The following is a 22,303-nucleotide window of genomic DNA, read 5'->3' as shown; positions in this document are numbered from 1 at the left end:
GTACTTAAGATGATCAATTTGATTGAACGTCTTAGACAACTTGGTTTTGCCATGGATGGGGAGCTGAGCCAAGACCTGGTCTTGCAATCACTTCCAAGTTCGTTCTCGCAGTTTATTGTGAACTTTCACATGAATAAGTTGGATGTCAGCCTGCCTGAACTCCACAACATGTTGAAGACTGCGGAATCAAATTTTCCCCCTAAGAAGAGTTCTGTTCTTCTAATTGGTGAAGGTTCCAATCCTAAGAAAAGGAAGAGGAACTCTTCCAAGAAGAAGAAAGTAGGTGATGAAAAGCCGGTTCCACCAAAAGCTAAAGACCCCAAGAGCAAAGTTATTTGCTTTCACTGTAACAAGGTGGGGCACTGGAAGAGTAACTACAAGGTTTACCTTGCAGAATTGAAGAAGAAGAAGGGTAGTGAGACTACCGCTTCTGATTCAGGTATGTTCATGATAGAAGTGAATATGTCATTAGATCAAATTTCTACTTGGGTATTAGATACCGCCTGTGGTTCTCATATCTGTAATTTGTTGCAGGGACCAAGGAGAAGTAGGACTCTTGAGGAAGAGGAGGTGATTCTACTGATGGAAATGGAGCAAGAGTTGCTGCAGAAGATGTAGAATCATTTCATTTACATATGCTTACGGGCAAGACTATTGTTTTAAATAATTGTTATTTTGTTCCCTCGATTGTGAGGAATATTATTCCCATGTTAGACTTGGCTGGATTTTCATTTATTATTGAGAATAATGAATGTTCTATTCTTAGAGATAATATTCTTTATGGACGTGGTGCTTTAAATAATGGTTTGTATGAATGTGACATAATTTGCTTCAGATTGAACAAACTAATAAAAGAAAAGGGATGATGAAAATCTCACTTTATAGTGGCACTGCAGTCTCCATTTAGTAGACATGGAGAGAGGACTGCAAATTTTCTAGGATTGGTACACACAAATGTATGTGGACCAATGTCTACGCAAGCCATGGGTGGATTTTCATACTTCATTACTTTCATAGATGATAGATCTGGATTCGGATATGTGTTTGATGAAACACAAGTCTGAGGCCTTTGAAAAGTTCAAAGAATATAAGTATGAAGTGGAGAAACAACCAAACATAGTATTATAATTCTTCGATTAGATCGAGGTGGTGAATACTTGAATGGAGAGTTTCTGGATTATCTCAAAGTAAATGGTATAGTCTCCCAGTGGACTCCTCCAGATTAGTATCTGAAAGGAGAAATCGAACTTTTTTAGACATAGTTCGGTCCATGATGAGCTATGCAAATCTTCCAATATTCCTATGGGGTTATGCATTGGAAACCTCAGCATATTTACTGAATAAGGTGCCTTCCAAATCTGTTCCTCAAACTTCGTATGAGATATGGAAAGAAAGGAAACCGAGTCTTAAACACGTTAAGATTTGGGGATGTCCAGCTTATGTCAAGAAAGTTGACCTAGATAAGCTGGAATATCGATCCGTAAAATGTAGTTTTGTGGGATATCCTAAAGAGACTTTAGGGTATTACTTTTACACCGATCATCGGGTGTTTGTCTCCAGACATGCTACCTTCTTGGAAAAGGAGTTTATCTTTGAAGGAAATAGTGGGAGCAAAATTGAACTTGATGAAGTTCAAGAAGCACAAACTACTACGGATCAAGTGGAAACACCTGTTCTGACTGAACAACCTTTTGTGGAACAGCCCATTCATTGATCAGGGAGAGTGTCTCGCCAACCTGAGAGGTATTACGGCCTTGTCATTGAGAATGACAATGAGTTGTCGATCATTGATGATGATGACCCTGTGACCTATAATGAGGCTATGAGTAGTGTTGACTCAGAGAAATGGCATAGTGCCATGAAATCCGGAAAGGAATCTATGTATATGGTATACAAAAGATAGATTATAGCAGATGGCCAGGTGGAGACCTATAAGGCCAGGCTTGTGGCAAAAGGATTCAAACAGAGGCAATGGATTGACTTTGATGAAACCTTTTACCTGTAGCCCTGTTAAAATCAGTTCGGATTTTGCTTGCGATTGCTGCTTACTACGACTATGAGATCTGGCAATTAGCCAGATGGTTTTCTTTCCAAGAGAAATGAAAACCTAGTGTGTAAGCTACTGCGAACCATATGTGGTTTAAAGCAGGCTTCTCGAAAGATGGAACATTCGTTTTGATGAGACAATCAAAGAGTTTGATTTTATCAAAAACGAAGATGAACCATGGGTCTACAAAAGGGTTAGTGGGAGCGTGGTAACATTTCTTGTATTGTATTGAATTAGAGTTGACACACATAACAAAATAGCAGACCCACTCACAAAGCTACTTTCTGAAAGTCACTTTGATCGTCATAAAGACTAGATGGGTATTAGATACCAGAGTGATTGGCTTTAGTACAAATGGGATATTGAAAGGAATATGTCCTAAGTCCAATCATGAATTAGGATTTAGGAATAACTCTTTATGTAATCTGTTTTGATTTCATTGATATTAATAAAAGACTTGTTTTGTTTTTATTACGGGCTTTATCTATTTAAGTGTTTAAATAAGATATACCATAGTTTAGAGTAAAGCTTTTTATGGATTATGATGAGATCATAATAGTGAGACCTAAAAAGATGATAACTCTAAACTTAAATAGTTCCTGGTCATAGGATTACTAACTGGTAATTAATAATCCGTAAAGATTGGTACTTACTATGCTTGCTTCATTATGAAGGATGTCTGTTCTCATAGACATTTGTGTGGTGACACTATAGCTAGTATGTAGGTGCTTATTATAGAATAAGTTCACTGAACATGACTCGCACAGCTGAACAACTGATGGAGTTCACTCACGTGTCAGCAGTTGTTCGCTTAGTGATAGTTGTACAAGTATCCTTAGACTTGAGGTCATCATAGTCATCTTGTGTACACTGAACTATGCTTTGGTTTAGTTCTTAGTCTCCAGGGACAATTATTAGGGCTCTTCTGGGTATAGGAATTTGTACACGAAGATAGTGTATGATCAATAAAGGATCTACCCCTTCCAGTGAAGGAAGCGAATGTTCAAGGCTGATCCACTTATGCTAGTTCAGGAATCTCTGGCCAGAGTGAATGAAATTAGAAAGGAGTTTCTGATTTGCATAGAACTACGCATAGTAAATGGTAAGCAAGTGATTGAATTAGATAGGCTTGACACGAGATCCATGCCTTGTATTTAATCGGGACATTGTAGGGTAGAAGGAGTTTATTGTACGGTAACTATTCACTGACAAGTTCTTGGTATTCTAAGCAGTGAATTCATATTATCCGGATAGTCGCGATATGTTGAGAAGCATCACTCACGATGTAGAATAAATGTGATTAATTAATTAATCATATTTAATAAATTAGAGAATTTATATAAATAATGATAAAATAGTTTTATTATTATTTATTTCTACTACCGGCTTAATATTGAACCTACAGGGTCACACCATAAAAAGAGAATGATTTAATGGTGGAGGAATTAATTAATAATGGCTAATAATTATTTATTTGTGAAATAAATAATTAATTGGCAAATTTAATAATTGATTAAATGAGATTTAATTGATTATAAATTAATTGAGAAAAGTTCTTAATATTATTAATTAAGGATTTAATTTTTGGAAATTAAATCAAGAGAGACAATTATTTCTAAAGTGTTTAGAAAAAGGATTATTAATTAAAAGGTGTTTTAATTATTAATGAGAATAATAAATGGGATAATAATAATAATAATATTTATGGGAAAATATCAGCTGAAAATTTTGCCTATAAATACACTATTATAGACCCTATTTTATTCTAACCCACATCGAACCCGAAAACCCAAAAAGTTTGGAAAACCCAATTCTCTCCACCTTCTTCCTCCTCCTTAACATCGTTTTCTTGGTGGATACCGGTGGAGTGCTTCACACTTGAGGAGCAACTGCTAAGTATCTCTGATCGTTGTCTCCGAATTATTTTAAAAGGTTAGATTCGATCCCTCGAATTTTTATTCACGATTTATATGCTTTTATTTGGATTTTGTATGTATAAAAGTGTTTTGCCATGCCCCCGCTGCGTTTAAAATCCAACAAAACCTATCACGCCCCCAACTTAGACAGCAAATTAAACATAACTATTACAACATTTTAAAAGAAGAATACACAACCAACTCCAAGATCTTACAGTTTAGGGTTTGGAACAGCCCAACACTACCAACTATTACATCTGATTAAAAGTACCGAGTCCTCACACAAACTATTATTACTTATTCTACCTGAGCTCGAACATAAGCATTAGCATCGCAGGTCTTACGGGCAGTCTTCTTGAATCTAACCATAGCTGCTAGCTGCAATATCAGGGTAAAGCAAGGAGTGAGCCAAATGCTCAACAAGTGCTAACAGTACGACACAAAACATAAATCGAGATATACATTAAAGAATGATAATGGAAAGACATAACCAATGGTAACGAGAGATAAAACTATGTGAGATGGCATCATTTTGCTTGTATCAAAACAATTTTAAAATCATGTCTTAATCAAAATCATTTTATGACGCTACAGACTACAGCCGGTGATCAGCCGCGAAGTAATCCCGAACCTCGCTGGGTTCTAAAACATTAATGGGAATCCCTAGGCACCTTTTAAGCCTAATATAAGTGTGGAAAGGACTTGCGTCTCACTCCAGATCCACTATTCAAGGAAAACATTTATCCCCCTTTGGGACTGAAAACCCATATTTTATTTATTTCAAAAACTGATGCCGAATTATAACAAAATCTCTTTTAACAGTAAACATTGGATTTTAGATCAACTCGAAACACGGGAAATGTGGTACTAAATCTGAGGGCCATGATTTACAAAATTTTACTCTATTAGGGTAACCAATAGGTTTTCATATGTCAGAACTTGGACAGGAAAATTTAGTGAGACTAATGAATAATATAAAGGGGTAATGCAAAACTGGGCTTAAATCAATGGTTTCTCGTCAAGGTACAGGTGTTGGATCATCAAGAAGATAAGCTTCATGAATACTATGGGTGTTAAGGTATGAAGAAATGATTCTTTCGCTCAGGATATATCAGAGTTGTCAAGCTTTAGGATAAGAAAGAGGGGTATCAATCAATGAGGGATCACTTTGATAAGTTTCTGACTTTCAGGGTTCAAGGTAAGGTTCTATAGGGATTCAAGTATCAGGATGAGATATCAATACTTAGGAATCATCAGCATGTTAATCAAGAGGATCAATCAAGTAATATATCAACTCTTCATTTTATCATGGCATTTAACTATCATGAAAAGGCTTTTGAACTACTTGCAATACATACTCGAGGGTTCATGGCATTTCTATATAATTCAATGATAAACGAAAGATACGCTTGATTTAAAACATATCAAATGACTCAGGATAATTGCATCAATATATATATGAACTGTTTATAGTAAATACGAAGGTCAAGTTGAATCACTTGCCTTGAGAAAGGCTGGTCTGGTCTGACTGGTAGGAGCAACTGGAGCTTCACTCGACCTTTATGGAAAGTTGTCCCTCGTCTTGAGATCCTACATAATAATAATAATCCTCATTATAATATATTCTTACCATCTTAACCTATTTACAACTTGAAATTAAACACGGATGGCACTTAGGCCTATACGCACTTAATTTTATATTCAATTTTAAATTACAAAAGTACACACATAGCCACATATTCACATATCATATATTAACACCAAATAACACCATATATACCATAATGCAACACTAGGCTTGGATGATCTCGAATCACATCTTAAGTCACTTGGTCGCTAAACTAGTCAAGGTCTTCTAATTTTGGCTTCCTAACTCGATGTGCCTTTCCTAAATTATCCAAAACCTATTGACCCTCACTTGTGCCTTTAGCTCTACTGACCTTATACCATCTTACAACTATGGTGTTCGACCTAATACTCACTTCTAAGTTTTCTAAAACTATGTGATAAGTGAAAGCGCTCACTGGTGCAAATTTCAGAATGACAACTATAGTTTCTTGAGTGCATTAGGCACTCTTAAACTACAAGTTTTCCTTCAAAACTTTTACACAAGACTCTCCTGACCTAAGGGCATCTCACAAACTTGATGTGGCTCAAGGGCCTGGCTTGGGCCTTCTTGGGCCTAAGCTAAAAGTCCAAGGTTCCCCTATTTTTCTGGGCAGAAAACGCCCTGACTTGAATTAACTTGTGACACATGGTTCTAACTCATATCCTATGAACTATGGTTGGAAAAACTTCTCTGACACTCCCTCTAACTAAGGCCCAATAGGGCCTAATGAGGGCCTACCCATGATATGGTCAAATCTTCATATTTCTAAGTTGCAAAAAAACTGTTCCCTGCTGGACAGATTTTGTTATTCTACTTGTGCACCTAACCAAAAGACATGCAAACCTCCAACCAACTCTTAAAACCTTTTATATACTCCCAATACTAACTTCTGGTGGCTTGGGCCTCAAAGTGCACATCAATGATATGGTCAAAACTCACTCTAAACCTCAGGGTACTAAACTGATTTTCTGCAGAAACTATAACTCTCATTTCTCCAAGGTTTTGACTTGACAAACTCAACTACCAACATCCCAATACTTAAACCAAGACTTATACATGGTAATCTACTGAACTAACTCCCTTATTCTCAAAATAACCTTGGGTGAGATCATCCTTACCTAAGGTACAATTATGGCAAAACAAAAGAGATCATATTTCTCAACTCACCAATCATTAAGTTTTTGAAACCACAAGATATGCATTTTATAAAAGATAACCACGAATTATTACCATGCAACAAGAAGCATAAATCAATATTAACACATTATTCCTACTGAAATTAAGGCTCACTAACAAAATCTTCCCAAATGATCAAAATCTTACAACATTCTAAGAGAAATCCACATGCATGCATGTCCTCAGGTTTTGCAAACAAAAACAACACATATTCTACCATAAAATTGACATACAAGCCTAGCATGAGCTATACCTAGATGATCACTTAGCATTCAAGGAGTTTTATCAAATTTTCACCACAAAACTCAAGTCATTATCACATAAACATGCAAAATTTGAGCAAAACAACAAGAATGATCTCAAGGACCATTCATTCGGCTCCCATATGGTCATGGCCGAATGAAATGGATGGGAAGGGCCATTTAATCATCAAGAGTTTCCTTCTCAAGACTTGGCACTTATCCAATCCTTGTAGTCCTCTCAAAACAACCCTAAACTCACAAGAATCAAGGTTGTATTTTGAGTTTCACTAAAACCTTTACATGCAACCTTTAAACTTAAACTTTCTACTCAAAACTCTTTGAAATATGAGTGATAATGGTATGGGAAGTAACATTTACTTGTGTAAAGAGTATAATCTTGGTTGAGGAATGAAGAAAAAAAAATGGGGAGGGGGTTTCGGCTAAAAGCCGAGAGTGAGAGAGGGAGGAGGGAGGGAGGAGAAAGTGTGGTGGTGAGTGAAGTGAAATGATCATGTCTTTGCTTATTTTATGGTTTTTGTATTGGCAAAAGTGAGTGGAATTAGGAATTGACATGATTAGCCTTCCACTTGAACTTGGTTCAATTTGCATGCAAGGGTAAAGAAGGAAATTGGCTAGAAAAATAAGAGTTAGTGGGGTTGGAATTGTCCTCTTTGTCCTTGAAAAGAATGAGAGGGTGGTTTGCATGCAACGGCTTTCTTGTAATTTGCTAAATATGACAACTAAAATTTATAATGATTTATTTTTATAAAATAAAATACAAGTTCAAAAATTATAAAATTTATACCATAAAATAACTTGGATTTTTAGAGACTTTATAAAATCATTTTCAAAATTTGTGAACAAAATACCTTTTAAAAGAAAATTTTTCCAAGACTTAGAATATTCCTTATAAATCAAAAATAAAGAAATTAAATAAACTCTTGCTTTGAAAAATCATATACTACATAAAGCAAATTTATAATGCAGAAATTTGCACTCACACAAACATACAATCATTGAATATATTTTCATTCGGCTTTAATATTATACCAAATCCACAAATAATATTACACGAAAATACAGGTCGTAACAGCTTTGATGGATTATTCTCAACCGAAGACCAATGACATTCAGTCTAGGATTGTCAGACCAGCCATCTCGGCTAATACTTTTAAAATCAAGTCTAGCACGATTCAATGGGTGCAGAATTCAATCCAGTTTGGGGGTTCTCCAGCGGAAGTTCCCAATATGCACATTAGGGATTTCATTGAGATCTTCGACACCTTCAAGTTCAACGGTGTTTCTGAAGATGTTGTGAAGCTGAGACTATTCCCATTCTCTTTGAGGGACAAGGCTAAGAGCTGGTTACACTCTTTACCAGCTGGTTCGATTACTACTTGGGAAGATCTTGATCAAAAAATTTTCACTAAATTCTTCACTATGGTAAAGGCAACTGCAATCAGGAATGCACTTACTCAATTTGCGCAGCAATAAGGGGAATCTTTATATGAAGCTTGGGAGCGCTACAAGGAGATTCTTAGGAAGTGTCCTCATCATGGAATTCCTGATTGGATGATCATCAATTATTTTTATAATGGTTTGGGAGCACAATCCAGACCCATACTCGATGCAGCATCAGGTGTAGCCTTATGGTATAAGAGCTACGATGAAGCTTATAATCTAATTGAAATGATGGCTGCTAATGAATATCAGTATCCAACCCAGAGATTGCCACATGGCAAGGTAGCAGGAGTTCTTGAAGTGGATACAGCTATGGCTATCACTGCTCAACTAAAGCCGTTATCTATGAAGATCGATTCTCTGACTAACTATGGTGTTAATCAGATAACCAGAGTTTATGAGCTGTGTGCAGGTTCGCATGCGATAGAGCAATGTGTTATATCTATTGAATCAGCTCAGTTTGTGAGCAACTTTCAGAGATCGCATCAACCAGTTCTAGACACTTATCATCCTGACAACTGGAATCATCCTAACTTCAGATGGAGCAACAATCAAAATGCGATGCAATAGCCGTTCTAGCAGTTTGGAAAAAAACAATTCAACCCTCCTAGTTTTCAGCAACAATTTGCACCAAAATAACAACCGCAACTTCAACAACAACTCACGATGCAGGTCAATCTTCGAATGAAAAATCTAAATTGGAGGAGTTGAGGCTTATGTGCAAAAAACCAGGCTCTTATATGCCAAAGCCAGGTTATTTCTATCAAGACTCTAGAGAACCAGATAGGACAAATTGCTAACGCCTTATTGAATCGACTACCAGGGATGCTTTCTAGTGATATAGAAGTTCCAGGAAAGAGGGAAGCAGAAGAGCAGGTTAAGGCAATTATGTTGAGGTCTGGGAAGGTTGAAAGCCCTGCAAAATCTCAAGTTCCAGAATCTGACGTTTTGGCTGAAGAAGATGTGCAGAAGGAAGCAGGAGTGGAATCAAGGAAGAAAACTGTGGAACACACTCTTCCTGAGGGTAATACAGAGGAGAAACAGGTATATCCTCCACCTCATTTTCCTAAAAGGCTGCAGAAGCAGAAGTTGGATAAGCAATTTGCTAAGTTTCTGGAGGTGTTCAAGAAACTTCATATCAACATACCTTTTGTTCAAGCTCTTGAACAGATGCCTAGCTATGCGAGGTTTATGGAAGGTATTCTCTCCCAGAAAGTGAAGCTCGATGACTTAGAGACCGTTGCACTTACGAAGGTATACAGTGTTGTGCTGCAACATAAGTTGCCTCCGAAGCTTAAAGATCCTAGAAGCTTCACTATTCCTTGCACCATCGAAAACTTGTCTTTCGACAAATGCTTGTGTGATTTGGGAGCTAGCATCAATCTGATGCCCTTGTCTATCTTCAAGAAGCTTGGTCTACCTGATCTGAAATCGACATACATGTCATTACAACTAGATGATCATTCCATCGCTTATCCACGAGGTAGTGGAGGATGTAACACCCCCAGATCCGGGGTCGGGGATCCGAGTCGTCACGGTCTTTCATTCCACAATACCACTTCACTTACTTAATAAAATAACCTTATGCTGTGACCCCACACTAACACACACCACAATCCGTTATAGTCTCAGAGATGAACATCAAAAAAAAAATATAACCACAAGTAATTATATTCCACAATATCTGCCAATACACCTTAAAAGGTTTTCTGAATAGATTTACATTTTATTTGCCATTATTACAATTCGTATTATACATAAGTCTGGTACATCAAAAGTTGAAAGCCTAGCCTATTGGTAGTTCCTACCTCAGCTACAGCCGCATCAACGCTTCCAGAAGACTGCCGAACGTTTTCTAACCTCTTGCGAATCGGAAGCTTGGTCCGGTTCATCTTGTCTATCTGATGTTGTGTGATGAAAGAAGAAAGCAAGGGTGAGCAGCAAGCCCACCAAAATAATATGCATAATTATTTACCGTATATGAGTCTACTCATAATACTCATGAAAGTCTTGGTCAAAAGAAATGAACCAAGTTGATAACTTAATGCGATGAAGTCGCAAAATATTCAGTGTATATATATATACATATATACTTTTCAAAATATTGGAAGTCCTCTTCCATGCATAATATACACAAAATCCCAGTGTATAACTGTATAAAAATATCGTTGCAAGGTGATCTCATATATCTAACCTTGTCTCAACGTTTTTCTGAAAATCTTTGTCATTCATAAGACAATTATTAATTAGATATAAGTTTAAAAGATGAGGTTACCAAATACCCCAATATACTTATATCTTTCCCAATACTACTTGAACTACCACCATTCAAGTTATAATCAGTTTCAAAAGTTCATCACATAGATGAGACTACAAGACAAGATTTGAATAGATTCAATCTTTGAAATATTATTGAATGAAATAAAGTTACGAGATACTTCATTTAGTCCCGATATATATATATATATATATATATATATATATATATATATCCACATATATATATCTCTTAAACATTTCCTGGAACCTCTGTTATGTGAAGTATGAACAGAGTTCGAAACATCCAATGAATTTTGGAAAGGAAAAGAATTTTGGCATAAACCCGATATCTTGCTGATCAGGCAAAGATACCAATAAGTAACCTTTTCTACTAGTAGATGGACGAATTCCCCACTGGTCATCACCCTGGTCATAATTAAGACCTATGCTGGACTGCCACTCAGCCACTTATGCATTTGATGGACTCCCACTGAGCCACTTACACAATAATAGACCGTACCTCGGCCTGTCGCTTATGCCGACTCAATGAGAGGGGCTTACTTCCCGAACGTTGGGCAAGTAATCAATTCATTTACCAAATCTGCAACCTTGTTGCGAATATAAAATACACCACAGAGCCGGATTCCCCAGGTTTTGAGCGAGTATTTAAATCCCCTTAAAAAGGAAGATCTTAAATATAAAAATGAGTTTTGGGATCCACTCTGACTTTTAAAAATCATTTTGAAGACTCGAAAACACTTTAAAGAGTGTTTGGAGTAAGGCTGATTTAATGAAGTAAATCAGTCCCCAGAATATTAGAAAATATCTGAATATTATTAATTAAATAATATTCCCATAAAGAATAATCTTTATAAAAATAATTGAAGTAGAAGTATTAAAATTTATACTTGAAACGAGTATTAAATAACCAAAGATATACTTATATGAAAGTATTATCTTTATTTGAATAATCGAAAATAAGTTTGATTATTGACATCTTATTCTCTAATAAAATAAAGAATATACCTCAGCAAATAATCGGAGTCATAGATCCTCAAATGAATATTCAAATAATATTCAATAAATAAAATAAGCTGAGTCATAATACCTCGAATGAATATTATAAATAATATTCATTAAATAAAATAAATACATCCTCAAATGAATATTCAAATAATATTCAATAAATAATATAAAAGGAGTCATAAGTCCTCGAATAATATTCGAAATAATATTCAATAATAAAATAAAGTTTAAAGTTATCGAATAAACCTTATTCGATTAATAGTTTGGAAAACTATAACCATATATATATATATATAAATATATATATATATATATATCCATATCCATATATACAAAATCTACTCGGGATCCTCGACTCCCGGTTTTAGAAAATATTTTCACCTTTGGGTCCCTATACTAAGGGTATATGCAAGATACCGCTATCCTCTAGCATAGGTATTATCAAATGAACCAACAGATATATATTTCAAGAATATGAAACAGGCATGCATATATACCATATCACATGCTACAATATATCGCAAGAATTTGCTAAATAACCAACATGCATCTATCGCAAGATAATGCATATACAAGTGTATTCATCACAACAACAATATAACGGATAGAATACTTGCCTGAGCGACTTGGGGGTGAGAAAGGCTCGGGACGAGTCTGGTAACCTATAAACAACAAGTAAGTTGGAATTAAACCAAAATCACTTGTAAATCTATACTTTAACTAACTTAGACTCTAACGCTTGTTTTGCGCTCACCGATTTGCTTAAGTCACTCGGGTACCCTCGACTCCACCATTTTTAATAACTTAACCTTTACGAGTTTTAAAGCGATTCCTTCGCGAATGACTTACCAACTGCCTAACGCACTTACCATAAATGTTTCACACATTAATTAACCCTTTTTGGTCTTTAACCTATGTTTCAAAGTAAGGCGAGGGAAAAAGTTTCGTTCGCGAAACGCCGTTACTTGAAACGGTCGTTTCTCTTAAACCGTAAATCGGAATCGAACGAACTACATATCAAAACGAAGCTCGTAACATGAGCTATCTAAAAATGGCAGTGGTCACAATTTAGCAGGGGGTTCTCGGGTCCTAATGCTATGCACAAAAACAGTCCAAAGAAAATCGGACGTTACGACGGCTATGTTTACGTGATTTCCAAATTTCAACCCATTCACAAACAACCCAAATCAACCTCAAATCCAACATACAACCATCCTCCATCCTTATCACATCATAACAACCCCAACCAATTCAATTTAACCATTCATACTTATGCTTAAACTTTACTTTAATCATTCTTAAGTTTCTTTAAATCAAAACCACAAAATTACCATTTCATTTCACTACCATTCCAAATCTCAAACTCTAATCATAACAACAACTACAATAACATCCTACTCATCAAAATCACCTTATAATATATATGAACCTAGGGTTTGAAAATGGTATACCTTCCTTGAAGTGGTGGGTTGAGCTAGGAAGCCTTAAGAAGCTTGGAGAAGCCTTAGGAAAGCTTGGATCTTCAAGAAAACAAGAAAAAGTTCAAGTTAAAAACTAGAAAACACTATTCATTGTCTTCTTCATTGATTAAATGGAGAAGCTAGAGAAAGAATTAATGGCTTAAACTCATGATATAGCCATAACTAAGCATAAAGATGGTTAGGGAATTTTCTTACCAATTAAGGATGCTTGGATCTTGATTTTGAAAATTTTAGCCTTGAAAAAGTGTAAAAAGCCGAGAGCTAGGTGATGAACAAATGCCTTGGTTGATTTTTTGATTTTTGATGAAATGATTTGCTAGTTGGTTGGCTTGGTTTTGTTTTTGATTTAGCAAATTACCACCTTGCCCTTGAATTTGTGTGGTCCTTAATCAACCACACCTCCCTTCTTCCATGTCATGCTTATGTCACCCTTATGATGTCATCCTCCCTTCCTTGTCTCCTTTCTATTGGTTGGATGACATCACTCCCATTAAACCCTTTGATTAGCTTCCTAATCGTTTGCCTAATGACCGCTGATCTGTTGTACGGTTCGCTTAACTTTCGTTCTCGTTTATCGTTTGAAGGATCATACCCGGGATCTTATTACTTAGGTTCCCTTAACCTTTCTCAATACGTTATATTCCTTTTTATGATCCTCTATTATAATCCTTTAATTTAAATCCTTTTTATCCTGTTACCTTATACTCAATTCTCTCCGTATCTTGTGGATTTCCGGGAAAAACTAAAGTGTTCGGATTTGGATTCTGACGATCTTTACATACACTTATATCCCATATAAAGTACTAATAAAATCTCAGAATATCCATATCAGAACCCCTACATAGTGTGGCATGAAAAGTTTTCTCATTCAGCAAAAACACTATTCATAAGGGTTTCAAAAATTTCTCAAAAATTGGGGTTATTACAGTCTCCCCTCCTTAAAAGGATTCCGTCCCGGAATCAGATAGAAAACAAATGGGGACACTTTCTTAGCATTACATTTTCTAACTCTCAAGTAAATTTTCCCACATTGTGGTTCTTCCATCAAACTCTGAATAGTTTGATAACCCTTCTCCAAAGCACTTGTTCCCTTTTCACTCTATAACCCTTCCTGGTTGCTCCATATAGGTTACGTCGGGTTACATGTCTATGCGCTCATATGCCCCTATTTATCTGGCATCCGAAGTTCACTTCCTTAACATTGATACGTGAAACACGTTACTACCTGCTACATGTTCGGGGTTAGGGCTAGCTCATATGCTAACTTCCCAAACGTCTTAATATATCCAAGGGTCCAACAAATTGTAGACTTAGCTTTCCTTCCTTTCCGAACCTCATCAATCCTTTCCAAGGGATACGTATAACATTATAGGTCCCCTATTTCATACTCTTTATCCTTTCGTGTCAAATCAACATACTTATCATGTCCATCTTGGGCTACTACCAGCCGTCCTCTGATTAGATCTATCATACCCTTGGTCCTTTGGACTACTGCGGGTCCGAGCATCTTGCGCTCTACAACTTCATCCTAACATAAGGGAGATCGACATTGTCTTCCTTCAAGGATCTCATAAGGCGACATCTCGATAATGACATATGATCTATTGTCGTAAGATAACTCAATCCGAATTAAGTGATCGTTCCAAATTCTTTCAAGTCTATTACACAGACTCTCATCATAGCTTCCAATCATTAGAGCTCTTGCTTCTCAATACCCATTCTTTTCCAGTTCGTAATCGCTATCACCTTCCGTTCCTAATATTATACTGGTTATACTTTTGCTCGTTAGCGTTCTATAACCTTTTAATAACCACGTCAACCTTAGTATCACTAATGTGTTCCCATTCCGCATACTACCACCACTTCATTACTCCTTTTTCAGTTGTTTCTATTTTCCAAAATTTGATCAATCAAATAGAAGTAAAGGAATTTGTTGAGAGATCACTATGATCATGAACACTTGTTATATTGCATAGTTAGTACAGAAGGTGGCCAGCCTTTAGTACTTGACAAGCAATTAAACAATAGATGGTATCCTACTAGGCTTCTATCACACAGATAGATAGTCATTCGGCAATACCTCCCCTTCTGGAAGGGTTGTTCTTCTCAGATTACATGAAATGAAAAGAAGAGAAAAGAACGAACTGAAGAGAATTGTATATATAAAAAAAATATATATATATATATATATATATATACTGCCACAAAATATCTGGCTTGGAACCTACCTCTGAATTCTAGAGGTTTGTCATAGGAGAACAAAACATAAACGTATTTATATCAGCATCAAGTATTATAGCATCGTATTTCCCATGCCTAAATATTTCTATTCCTTCCATCATTCTATGGACCCATGCTCTTCTTCGAGCTTATACACAATCACCTTTGAAACTCCCTCGATATCGAAAATCGAATCTGGGATCTCATTCTAGACCTCATCGTTACTAGAATCCATTTCTATACCGCAACCTTCTTCGTATAATAATACGACTCTCTATTGATAAGAAAGAATAATTATTCACTAGGTAGATACTTTACTTAATTAGTCTATCAATGATAACTTATACACTACCACGACCCGATTAGTGGTACTCAATCTCAACACCCATTCCAATACAACTCTCACGGTTGTAATCAGCTCACTACTCGCAGAATCATTGCTGCCTTACTATGGTCCACCACTGACCCACTGTCATCATTCACTTTCCATGAAATCTTAATAGCTAACCATACGGAGTCCATTCATATCATATCGAATTCTTCTAAGGAGGTAACATGATCACCGTTCTTGATTCATGAAGAACACTCCTGATCCTGACGTACATTCATGACGTGAAGCAGATAAAATTGCAGAAGAGTTTCAATCAAAGCAACGATAGCAGGTTAATACCATTCTTAATCATATGCCTTAAATAGAAGACTTAACTCAAAGGTTCATCTAGTCCTTTTGGAAATATGGTCCTGGCTTATCCCAAGATAGGACCTCCTAAGATAGATAGCCCGTTTATGGCGATTACACGAATTAAACTTTTACCAACTACTATTACGGTTGGGTATTGCACAGTCATCAGAAGGAATGTCAATCTTCCAAACCATAATACAACCTTCACAGTTTTAACCATCATCACTGTATTCCTCTGGCACAAGCGCCTATAATTATCCTCTTACCTTTAAAGTGTCGGCCACCTCTTTGGCCTTTCCTGATAGTAAAATTTCCTTACAGTCAATGTCATTTTAACCACCTCCAAATAAATTTTCTACCTTATTTCAATCACTGCTTTTGTGAAGATGTATTCCTTAAAATCTGATGAGTAAAAAAAAAATATCACCATTTTTCCATAAGTTATTGCCCTGAATAATTTCGACCTTTACTGGTTCGATCCATACTTTCTCGTGGTTTAACACGTGCCCCACTTGGCATCATTATAATTATGTCATATTTCCTTTATCAATTTTTCTATTCTTGAGAATTTTGAATATTACCTTTTTCCTTATAAAACCTCTAAGGTTATCCTTCAATCGTTCCTCCTGTATTCCCTAGATACAGGGCATATCACAATACCATTTACTAATAGTAGAACCATTGTCTATATACTTCTGCAAAATTTCTCCACTGATTCTTAAAGGTTGTTGTTACCTTAACCCTTTCCCAATCATACTGTCAAAACTCATACTGTCCCTATTAAGGGTGACTTGCCAACCTTTATGCAGTCCCCTAGGATTCATTTTAAGTTACCAATGTTCTATCCTTAATTCTACCTTTAAAAGGTACCTGCATCCTTCCACGAATAAATCAAGTCATATTTCCTTGATAGATTATCATATTCATCATTCCCACCTCGATAGTCTATACCTAACTTCATAATAGCATCCTTATTCAAATTGAGGTCAATCCATATGGCCTCCAAAAGATAACAACGGTTATCCGCTTGTCTTGCCTAATTTGGTAACGATAACAAGGATGTTCTGGAAGATATTGGTCGTGTTCAACGTGAACTTCTTCTTAATAATTCCTTATTTACTTTTGTTGTTTATCTCAACAGTCACCTCAATGTTGGGATATCTCTCATACCTGGCGTCTCCCTTTCTGGGTATCAAGCCACCGGTCTTACACTTCACATTCTTGAAGGTCACTTCCTTCATCCAATTTTCCTAATTTCTTACTTCCTTGTCTCCTCAGTCTATCCGCGTCTCATTATTTATCCTTCAACTATCTCAAGGTTTCCTCAAATCCCCCCAACTTACAGGGGTAAACTATATATATCTCTTATGCCTTCCACCATCAACTTTAACTCATGGTGAATCACCCTCATCCTTACGAATGCATACTTTTCTATATCTATTGCTACGAGTCTTTAGGGTTTCCTTATACCCAACTCCCTTATCATTAATTCATGAACAAACACAACATAAGCATTGATTTCAAATATCCCGTCATTCTGGATTCGTGCCCTCAGAACGAATCTTGACAACTTTTTACAACTTAGATTCATAATTCATCATACTCGTCCGCCTTTGATCTGGCTCTAAAGCTTTTACACTATCTCCATAACCTTGGGAATTACCTTCCCGAAAATAATTGGCTAAACTTTAATCAGTTCATTAAAATCTCTGGCTCCATGCCTTTCTTGGTCTTTCACCAGCGGGTGGTCTCTCCCTTAGGAGGGTAAGTGACAAAAACACTCTTTTGTGATTCGTCAATCATTCAGAATCTCAAATGATTCCCTATATTTCCTTTAGCCAGGCTCTTGCCTCGACTGGGTCAGCTTGTTCCTTGGAACTCTGAGAGCTTAGCGACTTAAAGGTCCTGAAAGAATTTCCTATCGCATTGCTTCCTCAAGGTGGTGGTTGGGAATAAAGTATAAGTTCTGTTTAGATAGGTCCATGAATTTCCGTATAGGAGTACCGCCTCGGGTCTCCTTATCTCGCTCGACTTCTGCTTTTTTTTTTTTTTTTTTTTTCTAAATATTTCTTCCTACTCCCCATAATTGGGGTCATCTTTTAATTTAAAATCCTCATTTTCCACTTTATTGTATTCTGGGTTCCTTATGTCTTAATTGCGACCTCCCTGATTATCACATTCAAGGTTTGCCCCTAATCTTATTCCTTGTGGGGCATATTACTTGGAAAATTTTGAGAGTCTCTGGATATTTGTCTTACTTACTTTGCTTAAGTCTTCCCCTCGTTTAGTCCTTGCACGATTGCAAATTATGAATTCTTAAGTTCGATAAACTTCATGACACTCTCTTAAGTGTTAATAGAGCAATTAACAATGTGATTTATCACAATCAAACTGATCTGAACTGAAATTAACGAATATATACATAACCATTTGTTCGAGGGTACAACAACTGAACATATTAAAGAGGATTACATCATATGAACTTATCGCTCCTATCCCAAAAGTACTACCATAAATAGTCATCTCGTCATTAATACTAATCATTCATAACTTAGGCTAATCATCCAAAAGCGGTGCTACATGAGACCCTTGTTTGATTGCTCTGGCTCTGCACACTACCATGGATTAAGAGGTGTGAGCACGCACAACATCCCTAACCTGTTCCATCACAGAGGTGATGAGGTCTAAGATAGTCGCAAGTAGAGCTGGATCAACCTGACCCTCAAGATGGCCTCTAGCTGTAACACGGGTGGTAGCCTCAATCCTTTCCATGCTATACGCTAATCCTGCCGGAAGTATCCCACCCTCAATCCTTGGTGCAGTAAGTCGATCCAACAGATCACTCCTAACATTCCGGGCCTCTGACAGGCCACCCAAAGTCATATGATAATCAGCGATAAGAGATGCCTGAGTGGTAGCATCTAGCAGTCCATGGGGAACAGGTGGTGCAGACCCAGGAGATCCAAATGGATAACCAAGCACAGTATCAGGTGACAATGGTGCAGGGGATAAAGGTGGCATTTCCTCAGTATGTGCTGGGCTCTGTACAGGGGAGGGAACAGGAATTGGTGGAACCTCATGGAGGTCTACAGGAGCCTCTGGAAGAGGGTCTGATACTGGTATAATTGGGGTCGTGGAAGGCCCCACTCCTTCTGCCCTCATTAACTTTTGTGCCCTTGGTAACTCTTCATTCTCTAGGGCCACCCTCGCGGCCATTCTTGCTCTGGTAGTCGCCCTGACTGCGGTCATCTGTTCCTCAACGGTCCTCTCTTCATTCTCATCAGGATCCTCCATGAGATCCTCCTCAGCCATAATCCTTTCCAGAATCACATCCTCAACCGCAGCATTCTCTATCTGAACCTCATCCGGTCCCTCATTAGGGTACTCCATCAGATTCACAATTTGATCTCCAACTTGTAATAAAACATCCTCATGCTGATGCTCCTCAACCTCAAGGTTTGGTGCCCCGCTGCCCTATACGAGGACAAACTATGTTACTATCACGATACCCATAAGGGTTCCCATAAGGGTTTTAACTGTCAGTGCTACTTTAAGTAGTCCGACCATGAACTTGGCAAGAGTTCTTATTATCTTTGTGAGTTTATTATTTTATCGTCGCATCATCTCTGAGGTTTATAACGCTTGGCTCTGATACCATTTCTGTAACACCCCCAGATCCGGGGTCGGGGATCCGAGTCGTCACGGTCTTTCATTCCACAATACCACTTCACTTACTTAATAAAATAACCTTATGCTGTGACCCCACACTAACACACACCACAATCCGTTATAGTCTCAGAGATGAACATCAAAAAAAAAATATAACCACAAGTAATTATATTCCACAATATCTGCCAATACACCTTAAAAGGTTTTCTGAATAGATTTACATTTTATTTGCCATTATTACAATTCGTATTATACATAAGTCTGGTACATCAAAAGTTGAAAGCCTAGCCTATTGGTAGTTCCTACCTCAGCTACAGCCGCATCAACGCTTCCAGAAGACTGCCGAACGTTTTCTAACCTCTTGCGAATCGGAAGCTTGGTCCGGTTCATCTTGTCTATCTGATGTTGTGTGATGAAAGAAGAAAGCAAGGGTGAGCAGCAAGCCCACCAAAATAATATGCATAATTATTTACCGTATATGAGTCTACTCATAATACTCATGAAAGTCTTGGTCAAAAGAAATGAACCAAGTTGATAACTTAATGCGATGAAGTCGCAAAATATTCAGTGTATATATATATACATATATACTTTTCAAAATATTGGAAGTCCTCTTCCATGCATAATATACACAAAATCCCAGTGTATAACTGTATAAAAATATCGTTGCAAGGTGATCTCATATATCTAACCTTGTCTCAACGTTTTTCTGAAAATCTTTGTCATTCATAAGACAATTATTAATTAGATATAAGTTTAAAAGATGAGGTTACCAAATACCCCAATATACTTATATCTTTCCCAATACTACTTGAACTACCACCATTCAAGTTATAATCAGTTTCAAAAGTTCATCACATAGATGAGACTACAAGACAAGATTTGAATAGATTCAATCTTTGAAATATTATTGAATGAAATAAAGTTACGAGATACTTCATTTAGTCCCGATATATATATATATATATATATATATATATATATATATATATCCACATATATATATCTCTTAAACATTTCCTGGAACCTCTGTTATGTGAAGTATGAACAGAGTTCGAAACATCCAATGAATTTTGGAAAGGAAAAGAATTTTGGCATAAACCCGATATCTTGCTGATCAGGCAAAGATACCAATAAGTAACCTTTTCTACTAGTAGATGGACGAATTCCCCACTGGTCATCACCCTGGTCATAATTAAGACCTATGCTGGACTGCCACTCAGCCACTTATGCATTTGATGGACTCCCACTGAGCCACTTACACAATAATAGACCGTACCTCGGCCTGTCGCTTATGCCGACTCAATGAGAGGGGCTTACTTCCCGAACATTGGGCAAGTAATCAATTCATTTACCAAATCTGCAACCTTGTTGCGAATATAAAATACACCACAGAGCCGGATTCCCCAGGTTTTGAGCGAGTATTTAAATCCCCTTAAAAAGGAAGATCTTAAATATAAAAATGAGTTTTGGGATCCACTCTGACTTTTAAAAATCATTTTGAAGACTCGAAAACACTTTAAAGAGTGTTTGGAGTAAGGCTGATTTAATGAAGTAAATCAGTCCCCAGAATATTAGAAAATATCTGAATATTATTAATTAAATAATATTCCCATAAAGAATAATCTTTATAAAAATAATTGAAGTAGAAGTATTAAAATTTATACTTGAAACGAGTATTAAATAACCAAAGATATACTTATATGAAAGTATTATCTTTATTTGAATAATCGAAAATAAGTTTGATTATTGACATCTTATTCTCTAATAAAATAAAGAATATACCTCAGCAAATAATCGGAGTCATAGATCCTCAAATGAATATTCAAATAATATTCAATAAATAAAATAAGCTGAGTCATAATACCTCGAATGAATATTATAAATAATATTCATTAAATAAAATAAATACATCCTCAAATGAATATTCAAATAATATTCAATAAATAATATAAAAGGAGTCATAAGTCCTCGAATAATATTCGAAATAATATTCAATAATAAAATAAAGTTTAAAGTTATCGAATAAACCTTATTCGATTAATAGTTTGGAAAACTATAACCATATATATATATATATATATAAATATATATATATATATATATCCATATCCATATATACAAAATCTACTCGGGATCCTCGACTCCCGGTTTTAGAAAATATTTTCACCTTTGGGTCCCTATACTAAGGGTATATGCAAGATACCGCTATCCTCTAGCATAGGTATTATCAAATGAACCAACAGATATATATTTCAAGAATATGAAACAGGCATGCATATATACCATATCACATGCTACAATATATCGCAAGAATTTGCTAAATAACCAACATGCATCTATCGCAAGATAATGCATATACAAGTGTATTCATCACAACAACAGTATAACGGATAGAATACTTGCCTGAGCGACTTGGGGGTGAGAAAGGCTCGGGACGAGTCTGGTAACCTATAAACAACAAGTAAGTTGGAATTAAACCAAAATCACTTGTAAATCTATACTTTAACTAACT

General features: G+C 36.3%; 1 non-coding gene across 1 annotated transcript; it reads right to left on the bottom strand.

Moving 5' to 3' along the window:
* Positions 1-8,445: 8,445 nt before the first annotated feature.
* LOC141715860 (small nucleolar RNA R71) lies at positions 8,446-8,552 on the bottom strand. The gene has a single exon (XR_012572607.1). It is a non-coding gene; the product is annotated as a small nucleolar RNA R71 (small nucleolar RNA).
* Positions 8,553-22,303: the final 13,751 nt, after the last annotated feature.

Source organism: Apium graveolens, chromosome 3, assembly GCF_009905375.1.
Source record: "Apium graveolens cultivar Ventura chromosome 3, ASM990537v1, whole genome shotgun sequence".
Taxonomy (NCBI): Eukaryota; Viridiplantae; Streptophyta; class Magnoliopsida; order Apiales; family Apiaceae; genus Apium; species Apium graveolens.
This window is presented reverse-complemented; position numbering and strand designations above follow the sequence as displayed.